We start from the raw sequence: 18,627 nt of genomic DNA on the forward strand, positions 1-18,627 counted from the left end.
ATGTCCTTTCCCAGCCCTCCCCAGACTCCCTTCCCATAGTTGACTTTAGGGTTAGCCAAAGCACAATGTGTAAAAGACCCATTTCCATACCATTGATATTTACACTAAGGTGATAGCTTAAAGACTACATTTGGAACAGCTCTAAAGGTTATGAAAGCCTTTCTTTTTAATATCAAGCTTAAATCTGCCAATTTGTAACTCCCATTCATTGCTCCTAGGACTGCCCTTTGGGATCAAGCAAGAAAGTCTAATCTTGCTTCCACACACCACTTCTATAAATATTTGCAGGCAACTAGTCATGTTTTCCTGAATTCTTCTATTTTACAAGTGGAACAATTCTGTTTTCTTCAACGGATCCTCACATGACATGATCACTAGGCTCTTCATTATCCTGGTTATTCCTTCTGGATGCTCAGCCAATCAATGAACAAGTATTAATGGGCATATAAAGGCAAAATCAAAAGTCTCTGCCCTCAAGGAGCTTCCATTCTAATGGGATGCTCCTCAGTTTATAAAGCCTTTCTCTAAAATGATGTATCCAGAACTAAACATAGCACTCCAGTTCTGACTAGGGCAGAGTACAATGGGACCATCACTTCCTGTGTCCTGGACACTAAGATTCCCTCTTCCTCTCCCTCTCCTTCACCTCCCCCATCTCTCTGTCTTCTCTGTCTCTTTTTCTATCTCTATCTGTTTCTGTCTGTTTGTCTGTTTCTCTCTCAACCCTCACTAAGTCTCTCTTAATGTAATAAAAAATAAAATTAGTTTTCTCAGCTGTATACCACACTGCTGATTCATGTAAAGCCACTAAAATACCTAGACCAGTGATGGTGAACCTTTTGGAGATGGAATGTCTGGTCCTATTCCCACCCCTACCCCCAGATCTAGTGCCTTGCCTGCCTCCTCCACAACAAGTATCAGGTGTGCCTTTCCCTACCTTCTCTTACTCCACACAGGGGAAGGAGAAACTTCTGGGCTGCTGGGGGGAGGAGGTGTGTGAAGTGAGGGATGTCCTAAGTGAGTTTAGAGAAGGGGAAGGGAATGGCCCAAGCATTCTGCTCCCCTCCAGTTCTGCTGCCTGTGAGCCCTCTACCTTCCCCCCTGTGCATTCCCATTGGCTACTAGGCAGAGGGGTAAGTGATGTGAAAAAATGTCATCAGGCATGGTGGAGAGGAGGAGGGGAACAGCTCTGCCAGAGTCCCCCTGCCTTTCTAGTAATGAACTCTTGGGGGGGGGGTGGCCGCATACCCACAGAGAGTGCTCTGAGTGCCATCTTTGGCACCTGTGCCACAGGCTTGTCATTACTGACCTAGACCTTTTTCACCAGAACTTTAGTCTGGTCATGCCTTCCACATCTTCTCGTGCATCTGATATTTTGAGTACAAGTAAAAGAATGTCTAGCCAAACTGGAGGAGCCCCCATTCCTGCATATGTCCCATTCTTTCCTATCTCCATCTTAATGACTTTACTCACATGATTACCTATGTCTGGAATGTTGCCCTCTCTACATGCCACTGCTCATCCCATCCCCTACTCCAAAATCCTGTGCAGCTGGTGGCTAGTGAAAAAAGGAATTCTTTAATTTCTTTAATTCAACAGGGACCTGGAGTCCTCTCACCATAGAGATGTGTAAGGATTAACCAGCCCACAGGACAGGAAGTAGGAACCAGGGAGCCCCCTGCTGGGAGAGCATCAGTTGCAGACTGTCAGTTGATGACAGTTGGTTGGTGAGTTGAGTGAGGTTTGGCAGTTTCGGGGAAGTTGGCGGCTGGGGTGAGTTGGTCATTGGTGGGTTGGTTGCTGGTGGTGTGGTTGGCGTTTAGTTGTTGGTATATGAAGGCAAGCTTGAGCTTACTGAGAGGGCTTTTGGCTTAAGCCTTTAGAGGTCTTTTTGCCTCTGGGATCTTGAGAGAGCAGGAGGTCTGTCTCTGAGGCAAGGATCTGCTATCGGTTGGTTACTGACAGTTTGGGCTTCTATAGAAAACTGATTGAAGGAGTAAGTGGTAGCTGACTATTATTTTAGGGATTTAGGTAGTTAGTGAATCGATTTATAGCTAGAGTAGAGTAGACCTGGTGTGCCAGGCAGAAGAACCTGTCCTTGAAGACAGAATAGGGTTTTTAGAAATCTTAAGAAGTAGTAGGAATTTTAGCTATTATTTATAGGGTATAAGATTAGTAATCTCTCCTCTTTTCTATCTTTATATATATTGTTAATGGCTAAAAGCTGCTAGAAGTTTTCTTTTCTCTGGCTTAAAGGGATAATATTAATTTATAACTCTACTATATTCTCATTGAAACTTCAATTATTAAAAGCTGCCCTCTTATTTTATCAAAACCCCTATTAACCCTTCCACTAGGTTGCTCAGTGGATATAGAGCCAAGCCTAGAAACAGGAAGTCCTGGGTTCAAATTTGACCTCCAACAAGTCCTAGTTGGGTGGCCCTGGGCAAGTCCCTTAATCTCCAGTTGCCTATCACTCTTCTACCTTAGAATCAATACACAGTATTAATTCTAAGATAGAAGGTAAGGGTTTTCCCCCCAAAATCCTATACTTCCTTGGAGACTTGTCATCCAAACCATCTCATTTAGACAACCTTCTGTAATTCCCCCAAACCAGTAACAACCTTCCCTAGGTAGGATCACCTCCGCAGGGCTTGGACTAACATTTGCCTTTCTCTTGTACACTGAACATCATCAAAAAAAATGTGCAAGTAGATACATTTTTTTTTTTATATTTTAAGGTTTGCAAAGTGCTTTTCCCTAACAATAATCCAGTTACATGGGTATTACTCCCCTATATGTGAGGTAGGTATTACAGCTACCAATACCCATTGAATCAGAGAAGTTAAGAGACTGCCCGAGATCACGCTTCTACTAAATGTCAGAGGCAGAATTCCCTCAGGTCTCTGCTGACTCCAAGCTCTTTCCTTGTGGTATTATTGGGTATAATAATTACTGAAGTATTGGTCACACCCCTCTGCAACACCAAATGCCCTCAAAGTGAAGAGAATGCTATATCTTACCTAAATTTTCTATTTATCCAACCTGCACTCCTTCTTGCACCCCAACACCAAACACTGTCAAGGTAGAAAGCAAAGGATATATACTCAAGCAAGGATATCTTTACACATTCACTACTCGAGGACTCGTTTAGGAGAAAGAGAGGGGGAACATTTAGAGGGAAAGGGATGAGATTTGGGTATAGAAGTGATCTGGGGAGCTACATAAAGACTTTGAGAAGAGCAGGGATGATGATGTGATCAGTAAGTCAATCAGTCAATAAACATTACTAAGAGATGAAAGGGAGGCACCTAACTCGAGGCATGATGAAGTCCAGAGGGCTATTCTATCCACTGTGCCACCTAGCTGCCTCTAAATTACACAAGTTTTATGAGGAGAAGGGAGTGATGGCAGATAGGTCCTTCTCTAAACAGCAGCTGTGTTTTTCCCAGGCAGGAACAGATGTTACTGTCACTTGATTCCCTCAGACCCAGGAACCATGGGAGAGCCAAAGACGGAGCCAGAGCCCCCTAGCAATTTTGGCCTCAGACCTCATACCCCCAGGGACATCAGAGGTTCCAGTGAGCCAGCAAGCCAGCTAGAGCCTGGCCTGAGCAGCAGCTGGGTTCAAGGCTTCCTGGAAGCCCCCACCCATTGAACTTAACACTGTTCTTGGAAGTTCAAAAAAGTGGAGCAGATCACTCATCTGGCAGGCCAGTGCAGGGCTTCTGGGTTCTTTTGTTTGTTCCCAACTGGGGATTTTCCCTCAAATCTTTTCCCCTTCCCCCTTCCCCTCCAGGGAAGGTCTGATAGAGACCTTCCACTGGGGCTCAGAGATTTGGGACCATAATGACAGCTCCAAGGCTCCTGGCTGTTAGGACAGAATTCCTTTCTTATCAACACTGGCCTCACAGGGGAGCTATTAATACCCAGTGGCCCCATTTTTCCTGAGTAGACAGACCCTTTGCCTTGGATTGAACATTTCTAAAGCAGAATAAAGCAGGATGGAATCCTCTGTCTAAAATCACAATGGGTGCCAGGGAAATGGGTGGCTGTGGGGTGGCTGTGGGCTCAAGACTCCAGTCTGTCTCTGTCTCTGTCTCTGCTCTCTCTCATTCTGTCTCTCCCTCAAGTCTCTCTCAATCTCTGTCTCTCTGTCTCTGTCTCTGTCTCTCTCTGTCCCAGCCAACAACGGCATACGTGTCATTTCCCAGCAGCAGGAGGTCTGTAGCCTTGGCCCCTTCCCCAGGCCAGATGCCCTTGAAGCCCTGGGCCTGGATACAGTGTGAAATTCCTCTCAGAAATCACAATCTAGTTAACCTACTCCTAGACACCTTAGAGCACCTCAGCTTAAAATCCCTTAAGAGTCTAGTACCTTGGACATCGTAAGGTCCCTTTTGGCCTTGTCCAAAACATAGTTCTACCCAGATTTGTTGTTCACTTGTTTCAGTCCTTCTCTTCGCGAACTCATTTGGGATTTTCTTGGCAGAGATACTAGAGGGGTTTGCCATTTCCTTTTCCCACTCATTTTACAGATAAGGAAACCGAGGCAAACAGGATGAAGTGACTTGCTCTGGGTCACACAGATAAGTTGGATTTGAACTCAGACCTAACTCCAGGCCCAGTACTTTATCCACTGTGCCACCTAGCTGCTCACCTGCTTTCCCTCGGGAATCATAATCTTATTGGTGAAATGGGCTTTATAGATGTAAAACAAATATTCACATATTTATAACTATTTTTTAAAAATCTAGAACCATATGCAGATTAAAGCATATCATTCCTTACTTTATTTCTTCCATGAATTTTCTCTAGTATAAGTAATGTATATCTTTTTTCACATCATGATGAATATGGAATTATATATTGCATGATAGCATATGTACCACCTATATCATATTACCTTCTATGTCAGGGAGGAGGGAAGGATGGGAGAGAGGTAGAGAACATGGATTACAAAATGTCAGAAAATAAATATTAAAACTGTTTCTACATGTAATCTGGAAATATATATGTATATGTATATACATATATATATATATATATATATACATATATATATATATATTTTAAACCCTTACCTTTTGCCTTAGAATCAATACTGTGTATTGGTTCTAAGGCAGAAGAGAAGTAAGGGCCAGGCAAAGAGGGTTAAGTGACTTGCCCAGGGTCACACAGCTGGGAAGTGTCTGAGGCTGGATTTGAACCTATGCCCTCTCATCTTTGGGCCTGGCTTTCAATCTACTGAGCCACCCAGCTGTCCCCATTCTGGAAAAAACGTTTAAAAATCAAATGCAGATTATCAAAAAAATCTAGAATCATGATTTCTTCAGTGTGGGAAAGTTCTCTTTATGGAAACTCCCTTCTCTGATGCGATTCAGCAGCTGATCCCTAACTTCATATTTTATTCTTTCAATTAACAAGTATATGTTTCCTCTCCCTCCTATTCTCTCCTCCTCATCCCTCTTTGAAAAGAGAAAGAAAAACAAAACCCTCATAACAAATATGCATAGCCTGGGAAAAGAAATTCCTACATTGGCCATATTAAAAAATGTACATGTCATTCTTTTTTAAAAACCCTTACCTTCGATCTTAGAATAAACTCTATGTAATGGTTCCAAGGCAGAAGAGCAGTAAGGGCTAGGCTATGAGGGTTAAGTGACTTGCCCAGGATCACACAGCTAGGAAGTGTCTGAGGCTGGATTTAAATCCAGGACCTCCCATTTCTAGGCCTGGCTCTCAATCCACTGAGTCACCCAGCTGCACCTACATGTCATTCTCAAGTCCATTATCTCTCTATCAGGAGATGGGACATCAGTTCTCTGGAATCATAATTGGTCATTGTATTGATTAGAATTCTTAGACCTTTTAAAGTTGTTTGCCTTTACAAAGTTGTTATTGTACAAGTTATCTTCCTGGTTCTACTCACTTCACTATGCTATTGAAGACCTATTGAGCAAAAAGAACAAAGCCTTTATGGAGTGGCATATAAGTCTTCCTCCATATAAGTCTTCCCAGGTTTCTCTGAAAGCATCAATTGCACCATTTTTATGGTGAAATTGGATTGATTCCATTATGTTTCTACCTCATAATTTGCTCACCTTTTCCCCAATCGATGGGCACCACTTTAGTTTTCAGTTTTTTGCCACCACAAAAAGAGCTGCTAGAAATATTTATTTATAAGTGGGTCTTTCCTTCCCCTCCTTTCCCCCCTCTTTGGTAGAGCTCTGTCAAAGGGTATATATGATTTAGTCATTGGGGGATGATGGGGGGCAGAGTTCCAAACCGTTTTTTAAAATGGCTGGACCAATTCACAGCTCTATCAACAGCACATCAACATGCCTTTTATCCTACAGGCCCTCTACCATTTGGCCTCAATGTTGCCAGCATGGTGGGTTTGAGGTAGAATTTTAGATATAACTTGGAGTCTTAGAGTCTCCTGCAGGCCCTGATGAGTCCAATGACTTGTCTAAGTTCACATCACCAATAGATATCAGGGACAGGATGGAAACCCAAGTCTCTCCAACTCCAAAGTTGGCCCTAGCTCCACAATGACATGCTGCCTACCTGCATTAAAAGGAGGAAGACTGAATCCAAATCATAGGACGAGCAACCATTGGTCCCAAAGATGCATGCACCCCTCCCCCCAATCATTATAATGAATAACAGTCCTCATTCTTACTATATTGAGGGCTTATGAGGCACCATTCTGACAACAAATAGGAGTGGGAGTTCGGTCACTTACTAACATTGAGATCTTGGGCAAATCACTTAATCTCTCTTGGCCTCAGTCAAATGCTGATGTGGTGGGCCAGCTACATGGCCCAGTGAATACAGAACCAGGCCTGGAGATGGGAGGTGCCAGGTTCAAAACTCGTTTCAGACACGAAGCTATATGATTCTATGTAAGCCACTTAACTCCAATTACCTGTAAAAAATAGACAGGAATCCAGGACTTCAATCCCCACAAGCCCTTGCTCCACTTCCCCAAAATGCTTTGTAATCTCACTGAATTCTCAGGTGGGCTGAGATCAAGAAGGGATTTAACCTGATTGCAAAGGCTTTTGTGGTCTCTTTTGGACTTCCGTTTTGGAGCAGACGCAGCTCTTCCATGATGTGAGATTATCTTGTCTAGGCCTCTCTGGCCTAGGCACGTGTTTCTTATCCTGTATTTTCTTTAATCCTTAATCTTTAATAAACCTCATAAAAATATAATACTCCTTACAGAGAGAAACTAATCTCTACCTGCCTCAGTTTCCCCTAAATTTTAATCTTTACATACCTAGCCCTGACTACTCTTCTGTCTTAAAACTAAAACTTAATATCAGTTCTAAGACAGAACATAGAGGGTTAAAAAAGTATATATGTGTGTGTGTGTGTGTGTGTGTGTGTGTGTATGCATATATGCAGGTGTTAAAAATATATGTGCAGGTTTATATATGTCAGTTTAAAGTCTTCAAAGTGCTTTATTATAATTATCTCACTTGAAGGCTCACAACAAATCGATGTGATAGAGACTGCAAAGATTATTAATCCTATTTCCAAATGAGGCCTGGAGATAGGTTATGTGAGTTGTCCAGGGTCATACAGTTAAATGACAAAGGCCATCTATGAACCCAAGTCTTCACTGATCAGCTTTTCCCACTATGGCAAAGCTAAAGAGTCTAAGATCTATACATGAGGAGGGAATACAAGTCCAGGCATCCTCCTATTTCCTCTGGGAAATAGATATAGCTGATATTATTCTATGTGTTTTATAGATCCCAGACTCTCTTGTGGAATTTGCTTATTTGGAATTTGGAATTTGGAATTTGGAAGCTTCTTCCAGAAGGCTTCAAGGCCTATAAGTTAAGCCTCCCAAAGGTTGAGACACAGTATTGGAGAAGCTGAATGGTTAGCCAGGGAGAGATAAGGGGGGTGGGGGGTGGGAAATGGTTTCTGTGTTTAGAGCTCTGGTGATTCTCCAGTTCCTGGGCCAAGGAGAAGCCATGATACTCTCTACCAAATTCCTAAATCCCACGCCAAGGAGTACCAATGTTCTCTATAATGTTCCTGGTTCTCAGACTGGCACCCTTCTAGGAATGACTTGATGTGTTTGCTCCAGCTGGGTTGTGGAGGCAGAGTGGTTAATGTGGGGCTCAGAGGATCACTTTCTAGGAGGTACAAGGTGGGTGGAATGTTGAATTCATTGTCCTCGATTTGCCTTGCTACTCTGGTTTCATTGAATAGCTCTTACTGATGATTTCATGTGTCAAAATGGTTTGGTCTGCATGAGAATGCATTTAATGGGGGCTCAAATCAGAGAGGTCAAAAGAGCACCCTCAAATTGGGGGGGTATTGAGGGAGCGCAGAGTTGTGGTGGGGGCCTGAGGTAATTTGTGCTACAGCTATAAAGTACTGAAATGGTTTCTTCCAACTCTAAATTCTGTGAGCCTAATATTACAATGGAGAGGCATGTAGCATATAGACAACAAGGGCTGTGAGTAGTCAAGAAGGAGAGAGAGAGTTCACCATTAACTCCAGTAATCAGGGAAGACTTCTTGGAGATGGGACCTGTAAAAATAACACTTTATATTTCTATAGCATTATATATGTACTATATAACACTATACATCTCTATGTATATAGAATATATATGTATTCTCCTATTCATTCAGCATTTATCTAGTGCCTACTGTATGCCATGGAGCTCCATTATACAATACAATACAGGAAATGTGGAGCAGCTCATCAGTATCATACTGTTCATACAGTTCCAAGATGGCGTTCTTGCATGGGTTTCTGGATAATGGATGATGCTGCTCTTATACTTTCCCAATCACTCAAGTGGAATGAAGTAGGGCTGTGTGCTTGCTCCCATGCATTTTACCATATGGTCAAATGATTTTAGAGAGGATGAAAAAGACATCAAGATTAGCTACCACACTAATGAGAAATTATTTAACTTGAAAAGCTTTCAAGTCACGAGAAATGATGAACAGGATGATTTCAGAAAGAACTGGAAAGAGCTACATGAACTGATGCAGAGTGAAATAAACTGAACCAGGAGAACATTGTACGTAATAACTGAAACATTATGGGATGATCTAATGTAATAGACTTTGCTACTAACAGCAATACAATGATCCAGGACAATTCTGAAGAACTTATGAAAAAAAGGCTATCCATTTCCAGAGAAAGAACTGGTGGAGTAGGAATGCAGATGAAAGCATACAGTTTTTCAATTGTTTATTTGGATTTATATTTGGGGATTTTGGTTTTATAAGATTATTCACTTACAAAAATGAACAATCTGGAAACATGAATTCACATATTACATGTATAACCCAGATTAAATTGCTTGCCAGTTCCAAGAGTGGGGAGACAATTTGGATCATATAACTTTGGAAAATTTATGTGGAAATTTGTTATTACATGTAATTGGTAAAATAAATGGAGAGCTAGTACCTGAATTTTTGTTCAGAGATGACTATTGTGATAAAGGGTGAAAAGGTGTACACCTTACACCTTACACCTTTTCATCCTTTATCACATTATGCATTCAATGCTGACTCTGAGTCTGAGATGCAACAGAGCACGGATTGACTCTGCTCCTTGTTCCAATTTTGGCCTGACACTTAACATGAAGAAAATAGAGGCTCTTCACCAACCAGCACCTACCGACCTTATGTAAAACCATTAGTTATAGCAAATGGAGAAATTTTGAATACTGTGGACAAGTTCATTTCCCTTAGCAGTATGCTTTCTAGTGTTAGAAATATATTAGAAATATATTCTATATAGAATGCTAGAATATGTACACCCAGAAAATGTTAGAAATATTCTTTGCAGAAAATGTAAGAATAGGAATAGTCAAGAATGTTAATGGCTAGAAGGTTAATGGGGGGAAATTTGGATACAGTGTCTCCTTTACTGCTTGTGGTAGATAGGTCAGGTGTGCAAGGATGACTGCTAGAGGCAGATGTAAAAAAAAAATCTGTTTAATAACCATTAAATGTTAAGGAAAGGTAAAGAAGGTAAACAAAGGTTATGAGGATTAGGATTCCCTAATCTAAAAGTGGTCTAAACTTTTTCCCACACCACTAGTCCACAAGACTGTCTTCCTGCTCAAGTTTTGCGCCTTCTTAAAACCTTCCTTATCTATCACTTAAAACCTCCCAAAACTATACTAAATAATCTTATGCTAATTATTAATCCTCTAATTATATATTTGCTTTCTTTTTAAATCTCCTTCAGTTTTGAATCAGTTGGTAGTCTTCTCATTCACAGTCAGCCACCAGGTCTCAGGCCTGGGCAGGCTTCTCAGCCAAGGACAGGCCTCTCAGCCTTGCCTCACTCTGCAGCCACACAAAATGGCAAATAGTCTCTTTTTCCTCTTAAATATATATTTACTATATCCTTAGATCTCTTTCAGGTTTTAACTAGTTTGGTATTCACTCACTCTGTCCACTACCAGCCCTTTTCGGCCTAGTTAGGCTTTTGGGCCTAAGCAGGCCTCAAAATGGCTTGGTCCTCTCAGCCGCCATACAGAAGAAAAACAGTTTATCTCTTTCTCCTTGCTGTTAATTTCTGCCACAAACTTACTACAGAAACTCTAACCTTTTCTTCTCCTTCACCTGCCACTGGGTTCTCTCAGTATTCCAGTGAACAGAAACACCAGCCTCCTTCTAGGCCAAAACCTCTAGGCGACCTTTGGCAGTTGGAAAGTCAACGGACACAGCCCCTACCCAGAATTCCAACCCGCAGGCTTCCCAAGATTCTCTCCGGTCTGAAAGAGATCTTACCCACTATTCTTTGCCCTGTCTTTCGCTAGGCTTAACTCATCCTAATACCAGGGATGTCCACATATAAATGATGAGGTTGATGCAATCACTGCCAGAACTAGCTCAGTAGGCTCTGAAGGAAAGCGTGTGAGTGAAGAGGTGTTTGGCTGCCTACCAAACTGAAGGTCTTCAGGGCCATGGTGCTGACCCCATCGTCATATGCCTGTGAAACCTATACAGTCCACCAGCGCCATGCCAGGACCCTGAATCATTTCCATTCAAATTGTCTTAGGAAGATTCTGAAGGTCACCTGGCAAAATAAGGTGCTGGACACAGAGATCTTCTCTCGAGCTGAACGGCCAAGCATTCGGATGACTGCAGGGAGTGCAAATGCAGTGGGTGGGCTGCACTGTTCAAATGCCCAATGTATATTTGCCTACAAGGGAACTCACACAAGGCAAGTCTGAAGAACTTTAGTATTGATCGTGAGGCATGGGAGACAAGGGTACAGGACTGTCCAGCATGGCATGCCTAAACGAAAGAAGGCTCTGTGCAAAGCACAGCATAAGCAAAGCAGAACTGCAGTAATACAAAGGAAATGTGAGATGTGCAAATTTGGAGCCACTTCCATTCCAAAAGTTAATATAGGCTATTTGTGCCTGACCTGGGGTAGAGCCTTCAGAGCTCATTTTGGTCTGATCAGTCACAGATAGTCACACTAAATATTGACTCTGATATAATGATGATATTTTGGACCTTTTCAAGGACAAAGGACAACAACCAACTGTGTGCCAGGAATCATAATTGGCACCCGGGATACAAAGAAAAAATTGAGCAACTTACATTTTCCACATTCATTCAGACAAATACAAGAGTATGTTCCACTTTAGAAACACCCTGCATTAAGCTAGCAAAGTTAAAATTGGATGGAAAGTTGGATGGGAATGCTTCCTCCCTCCTCTCTCTGGAGTAAAGCAGGGAACTCACATGCAGTATGAGGGTTGCAGTTTGGGCACACGGTCTCTAAAAGGTTCACCCTCACTGTCCTATGTGATTTGAGGATGGACAGAGCACTAATACCTGGGGGAGGGGAGTGGGTTGTCAAGAGGGTAAGCAAAGACTTTTAAGGAGTGCCTTAAGGCTTGCAAAGTGCTTTAGAAATAGTATCTCTATTTGAAGCACTGCCTGGTTACCTAGAGAAAAGATATGGATGAATGGATGAATGTACATAAAACTGCTACAGGAATGTAAAGCGTTATTACAAAGTCTGCCTCCTCCAAGAAGTCTCAAATAACTCAAGGATTCTGAGAGAGGTAGATGAAGAGGGAGTTTACATCCTCTTAACTCTTGGGAGGTGGGCAGGGCTGATATTATATCTGTTTTACAGATAAGGAAACCAAGGGAGGAAGGAAGTTATAATCTGTCAACATGGAATCTAGGAATCCCAAACTTGTTACCTAGTTGAGATCTGATGAACCCCAATTTTCAGGACTGGCTTGTAGATTGGAGACCCCAAAGCTTGTACTTGTTCCCTGTTCCCAGGGAAGGGAATCCCAAGTTAGCAGTTTCAGACTGGGTGGGATACCCTCAGGGAAATGACAATCCTATTTGGGTGAGACTAAGCATATCCTAAGGATCCTTTAGTATCCATTGTAAGTAGTCCCTTCCCTTGTTTGATTGTATCCTATCCATGTAGTTTGTACACTCCCATTTTCTTTGTAGCTATAGTGATGTCAATCATCTTTCCCTGCCCCTGGATTCCCAAATGGTATAGAGGTTCCCCAAATTCTTTTGTCATCTAGCATTGTGGCACTCCCTAGGGATAACATCCCCAGAGTCCAGGGTTTATACCCTGAAAAGGTTGTGGTGCCGACTCTGAGTAAAGGGCCAAATTGGACTTATCCCTATCCTGATTAAAGATGTTTTTCCTGACTATTTAATAGTTCTGCGTTATTTCCAAGTTAACATATGGCGAGCCAGCCACTGCCGAAGTTATGGCTGCCTAAACCTCCAGCCAGCTGAACCACTGACGTGAGGTACACACAAGAACCCATTGAGTTCAGTTGAGTCAGCTGGGCGGGTTGGTTCAGGTAAGTCAAACTCTTGGCAAACGAACCTCTCTTTAATCAGAAACCAAACGGGCAACCACGTCTCTGTGAACGCCCCAGCGTAAGCCCCAGTGGAACTGCTGCTGAGTTCATGTTCCATACGTTATGGACCAGATACCTGCGAATGGTAGAAAGAGAAGTACGAGTGAGGATAGTACAGGTCAGATGTGTGAAAGATTGGCTGAAAGCTTTGAATGGGAAGTTTGAGTTGGAGTGTGAGAGCCTGAGTGTTCAATTGAGGGTCTGAGTAACTGCTTTAAGTTTCAAAGAGAGAAAGTTTCTTCATGAATTGAGATGCCGTGGCTTGAGGTTTAAATGGTCATAAAGTTTGTGAAAGAGCTTCTCATAGAGTCTTAATAACTTAAGTTCTGTGTTTCTTCTCAAATTCTTCTGTGGGCTTTTGCTTATATCGTAGGTCTAATGTATTTCTTAGGTGATGATTTTGCTTATATAAGGACCGGCCTGTGGTCCCTATATATTTTTTACCTGTGGGTGATAACCTGAGGAGGAGAAGGGAGGTTGAAGGAAATAGGTGAATAATAAAGACTCAGAGACAAGTTAAAACACGTGGGGAGTTGCGACCTCCATGAATATTTCCCACTGACAAGGGTGCCAGAGAATTAATGGGAAATATGAGGAATAAGAAAACATGTGGGGAGTAAGAACTGAATGCCTCCTATGGACGAGAGTGTCTGAGGATTAATAGGAAGCATGGGGGCGACAACGTAGCAAGGAAAGAGAGATCAGGAGGCAAAGATAGGACAGACACTTGGAAGACCTAGGGAAGTAAGAGAGAGATTCGTGCTTGTAGTATTTATTGGAGGTGATCAATGAATACGTAACATGGCTTAGGTTTTAACATTGGTTGAATTGACAATGATGAGATCAAAGAGGTGGAGATTAACCTGACATGCGCCTCACAAAGGAATGTGGTCTGACAAGGTGTGAGCTAGGCTCCTGTGGTCACTCAGGAATTCTCTTGCCCTTTGGACTGTGACTTCCATACAATGAACATTAAGTGACCTGACCTGTGTGTGTGGTAAATGAATATATATGATGCAATATCAATACATCATCCATACTTCCCAGATGCTAACAAATACTCCCCATGACTGCACGGAGTCCCAGGAATGACTCTGGCAGCTCTGGTCACTGACCCCTGGGAGTGCCACAGACTCAGGATGGACTCCCAGGAACCATGACCTGGGGGCTTAGGGTGAGAGGGACAGTTGACTGACTTTACAATGGTAAGAAAGGAAAATGAGGAGTTCCAGACAGGAATAACTAGGAGGGGCTGATGCTCTACAATGGACACAAAAGGGAAAGACTCGGCCCAGGGCTGGGCCATCTTGGTGATGGACCTTAGCCTAGGGGGAGAAACCATAGGGACAAAAGAGATACTTAACATTGGGTGCTCCCACCCAAACTACCAGGATGTCCATTGTCTGGTGAAATGGGACCTTCCCTCGGGGAAACCTCTCCTGTGACAAGGTCAAAACCTGGGGTTTCTACCCTCAAACCAAATAAACTGGGGACTCCTAGATTTCCATGTTGACACCCTCAACACTCTTCTGTCTTAGAAGTGATACTAAGGCCAAAGGTAAGAGTCTAAAAAAAAAGATACTGGAGTGATTTGCCATATCTTGTTGCAGATCATTTTATAGATGAGGAAACTGAGGTAAATAGGGGAGAATGACTTGCCTAGAGTCACATAACTACTGTCCAAGGTCACATTTGAACTCTGGATCTTCCTGACTCCAGGCCCCACACTGTCTCCACTGTGTCACCTAACTGACCAGTCCCAGCTCAGAGATTTGGAAAGCTCTCTCTTTACAACCACCTTCTGAGACAGATCACAACTTTGCTAGCAGAATCTCCTTGAAGGAGGTGGTTGCTTTATTTTTGCCTCTGTAATTCCATGCTTTAGCACAGTACCTAGCCCATATCAGGGGACCGATAAATGCTTACTCAATTGACCTGTGTCAGGCAGGGCTAGTATATTTTTTTTAAACCCTTACCTTCCATCTTAGACTCAATACTGTGTATTGGTTCCAAGGCAGAGGAGTGGTAAGGGCTAGGTAAAATGGGGGTTAAGTGACTTGTCCAGGGGAGTGGCAAGGGCTAGGCAAAATGGGGGTTAAGTGACTTGTCCAGGGGAGTGGTAAGGGCTAGGCAAAATGGGGGTTAAGTGACTTGTCCAGGGTCACACAGCTGGGAAGTATCTGAACCCAGGTCCTCCCAACTCCTTTCTATCCACTGAATCGGCTCTGGGTGTGGGGCAAGTTTCAAACTTGGGTCTTCTTGACTCCCTAATTTGGTAGAACCCTTTCCACTGCTTCCTGGTTTCTGAAGAGTTGTTCTAGTAGTCAGTAAGGATGGCTTCCTGGAGGAGGGGAAAGGATCTGAACTGGGCTTGAATGATCTGGAAAGGGAGAAGAAAGTTGAGTGTTCTACTTGGGGAAGGGGGTGCCCAGGCCTGCCAAGGCTTGAAGGAGAATTAGCAACAAGTGCATGTCAGGCACGCCTCAGTAGGGTGGACAGAGCATGTTGGGGAGTCTGGGGATGCCCAGAATTGTCTAAGAGGCTTGCTCAGTGTCACATGTGAGATCAGACTAAACCAGACCTAGGATATGGCCACCCACAACTGAGGAGTTGGATACTGGCGGGGGGGGGGGGGGGGGGGAAGCAGGGGGTCGGAGCCAGCTGATCTTCCTCTCCAGGGTTGGAATGCTTCCCCTCCTCCTCCCTCCACCCCTCACTCCCTTCTCAAGCAGCAGCCCCATAAACACATGTGAATCTTTCAACGGGATGCTGACACTGAGTCAGGGGCTATTTATAGGCCACCCTCCTCTCTTCTCACCTACTTTGACAGTATTTACCAGGTTTGCTGCTGGCTCACGGGGTTGACAAACAGTTTATCATGCAATCACTCTCAGGCACATAAGCAAGTTGTTGGGACATCTTCAGAGAACTCGGGCAGGCTGGAGGGCTGCCCAATGACCCCTTCCCCCGACTGAGGCAGCTTTCACTACCTAGCCCATCTGTTCCTTTGGCATCCTCTGTAGACTCAGCTTCGGTCCTGGATTCAAGTCAGGCTGAATTTCCACTTCCATTGGGAGAGAGCCAGAGATTTAACTCTTATCAGCTACTCTTCCCCTTCCCCACTTCTCCCCTCCCACAGTGATCAGTGAATTCACCAGCTGTCCAAAAGTCTGGATCAGGGACTAGAACCTAAGATTCTGCCTAGGCCTCAAGGCCACCCTCCTACTATTTTTCACTCTCCACTGTTAGCTATGAAGACCTAGAGGCCAAACCACTTGGGTGTCTCTAGTCTGAGGTGAAGATCATCAGCTATCATCATAGATTTAGAAATCATCTCTTCCAGTCCTCTAATTTGACAGATGAAGAAACTGAGGCCCATATTTGACTAAAATCACATAGGTAGAAAGTAGCAGCATAGAGACTCAAACTCAGGTCCTCTGACTCTCTGTTCTGTATTTTCCCACAGCACTCTGCTTTTTCTCTGGTTAAAAGGGAAGGGGCTTCCGAGGCTGGGGAGAAGATCTTGCTCTCCATGGGGATCCAGTGGGCAGGAAAGATCATTGGACTTAGGAGTCAGAAGACTCAAGTTCTAGACCTATCTCTGACATAGCAGCTCTGTAATCTTGGAAAAGTCCCTTTCCCTCTCTGGCCTCTGACTTGGGCACTTGGGCAAACTATTATGGACAGAGAGATGCACCTCGATCCTATCAGGCTACATCTCAAGAGATCTGTCAGTTATGCCTCCAGGCAGACCCCAGTCAGATGACCACCCCACCCCACCAAATGCCTGAGGGACTAACACCCCAGCAGGTCACCTCCACACCGTGACCTAGCGTCTGTTGTAAAGAGTATAAAATCCCCAGAACTGATGTCACCTGGGGGACAACCTTTCCATCCATGATGTCCCCATGGAGGAACAGCTTTTCCTTTCATGCTGTCTTCCCAGGAACTACTCCCCATCTTGCTGTTCCACCTTGCTATCCTCCTGGCCATTCTCAACATTACTCCCTAAATTAATAAATTTCTCTTTTTGTCTTTAAGCTAAGTTTTGGAGTCTTGCATTCTTGCAAAAGGTATCCTTCCCAAACCCCAGGGGTACACATCTACACCCCCATAATACCTCCACTATAAAATAAGGAGACATGAACTGGATGGTTCTTAAGGCTCCCTCTAGTCCTAAAATTTTTAACTCAACAAAAATTTATTAAATGATTACTATATGCAAGGCACTGTGCTTTGCAATGATGATTCAAAGGCAAAACATAATGATCTCTGCCCTCATGGAACTTCCACTATACTGGAGGAGAATTCAACATGTGTATAAGTAAATACAAAATAATTTCAAGAGGGAGAGACTGCTAATAACTGGGGAGATCAGGACATAAAGTCATGACATGGGGAAGAAGAAGCATTGATTTTGCTCTCCTGTGAGGTATATGAATAGTGCTGGTCTCAAAAGAAAGGGGTCATCTGCCCAGAAGACCCAATTTTGCTTGTTTTCTGGGAGGGGATCCAAACTATGGTGGCCATGTGAATCTGAGGAGGGAGAGAGTGATCTCACCAGAATATCAGGGTGTTGCCTTGCTTTCAACTCTATGGTTCAGTACCCTTCAGAGGGCAGAATTGTGGTGCTTGCTTAAAGGTTACTCTAAATGCCTTTTCTGTTTATGAATTCCTATAAATCATTTCTGCCTTCTACATTTTCTATGAGGTGACTTCCACCCAGAATGCATTTGTTACCATGAATACTTGTAAGGGATCTATGGTGCCTGCCTACCTTTGTAGAAATCTAGATTTTAGCATACTTGGGGATTTCCCAGAATAAATTCTGAATAAAGAGAAATTCTGGGAAAAAAGTGTATGAGCCAAAAAAGGAGATATTAGCCTTTCAGAGTAAGTATCCAATATTGAATCCTATGTATATGAGCTGAGATCTTGGGAATGCGAGGTGTGTGTGTGTGTGTGTGTGTGTGTGTGTGTGCACATGCATGTGTGTGTGTGTGTGTGTGTGTATTCTAAGGCCCCTTTTCAGCTCTAATATTCTCTGTCCTAAGGTTCCTCCTAACTCGGATATTTTTTGTTCTAAGACCTCTTCCAGCTCTTAACATTCTACATGGCTATTTTGGACATGTCCAGCCCCCAATTGCCAGGCTGAGGTGGCACCTCTTGGTGCTGATTTACAGAGAGTTGGGGCCTTGGGGCAGGACTGGGCAGCTGCTCCACTTGCTATGGGTCCAGATCCTGAGGCAGTTTCAGTTACTGGCCAGTCGCTGCTTTTATTAACACCCCTGCTCTGGCCAGAAGCTCCAGAGACTAACTTTAGGACACAGAATTATAAATCTGCAGCTGGAAGGGACCTCAGAGACTACCTAGTCCACCCTCTACAGATGAGAAAACTGAGGCCCAGGGAGGTGGTGACTTGCCTAAGGTCATGCTAGTAATAAGCATCAGAAGCAGGATTTGAACAGAGCCCTTTTGACTCTCAAGCCCATGTTCTTTCCATTGCATTAATGTACCTCCTTTCCTTCCATGTTTCAGAACCTTATGCTGACTCCCCTCTGCTCTACCTTAAGGCACTCTGATGCCAAATCCACTCTAGTTCCTCTTCCAGGAAGCCTTCTCTGACTGGTCTACATAGGGTCCCTCAGTATGGATAGGCTGATACTTTACTAATTTGCACTTATCTGTCCTTGGGTCTAATTTTCCCAGCATCT

This window comes from Monodelphis domestica, chromosome 4 (assembly GCF_027887165.1).
Source record: "Monodelphis domestica isolate mMonDom1 chromosome 4, mMonDom1.pri, whole genome shotgun sequence".
Taxonomy (NCBI): Eukaryota; Metazoa; Chordata; class Mammalia; order Didelphimorphia; family Didelphidae; genus Monodelphis; species Monodelphis domestica.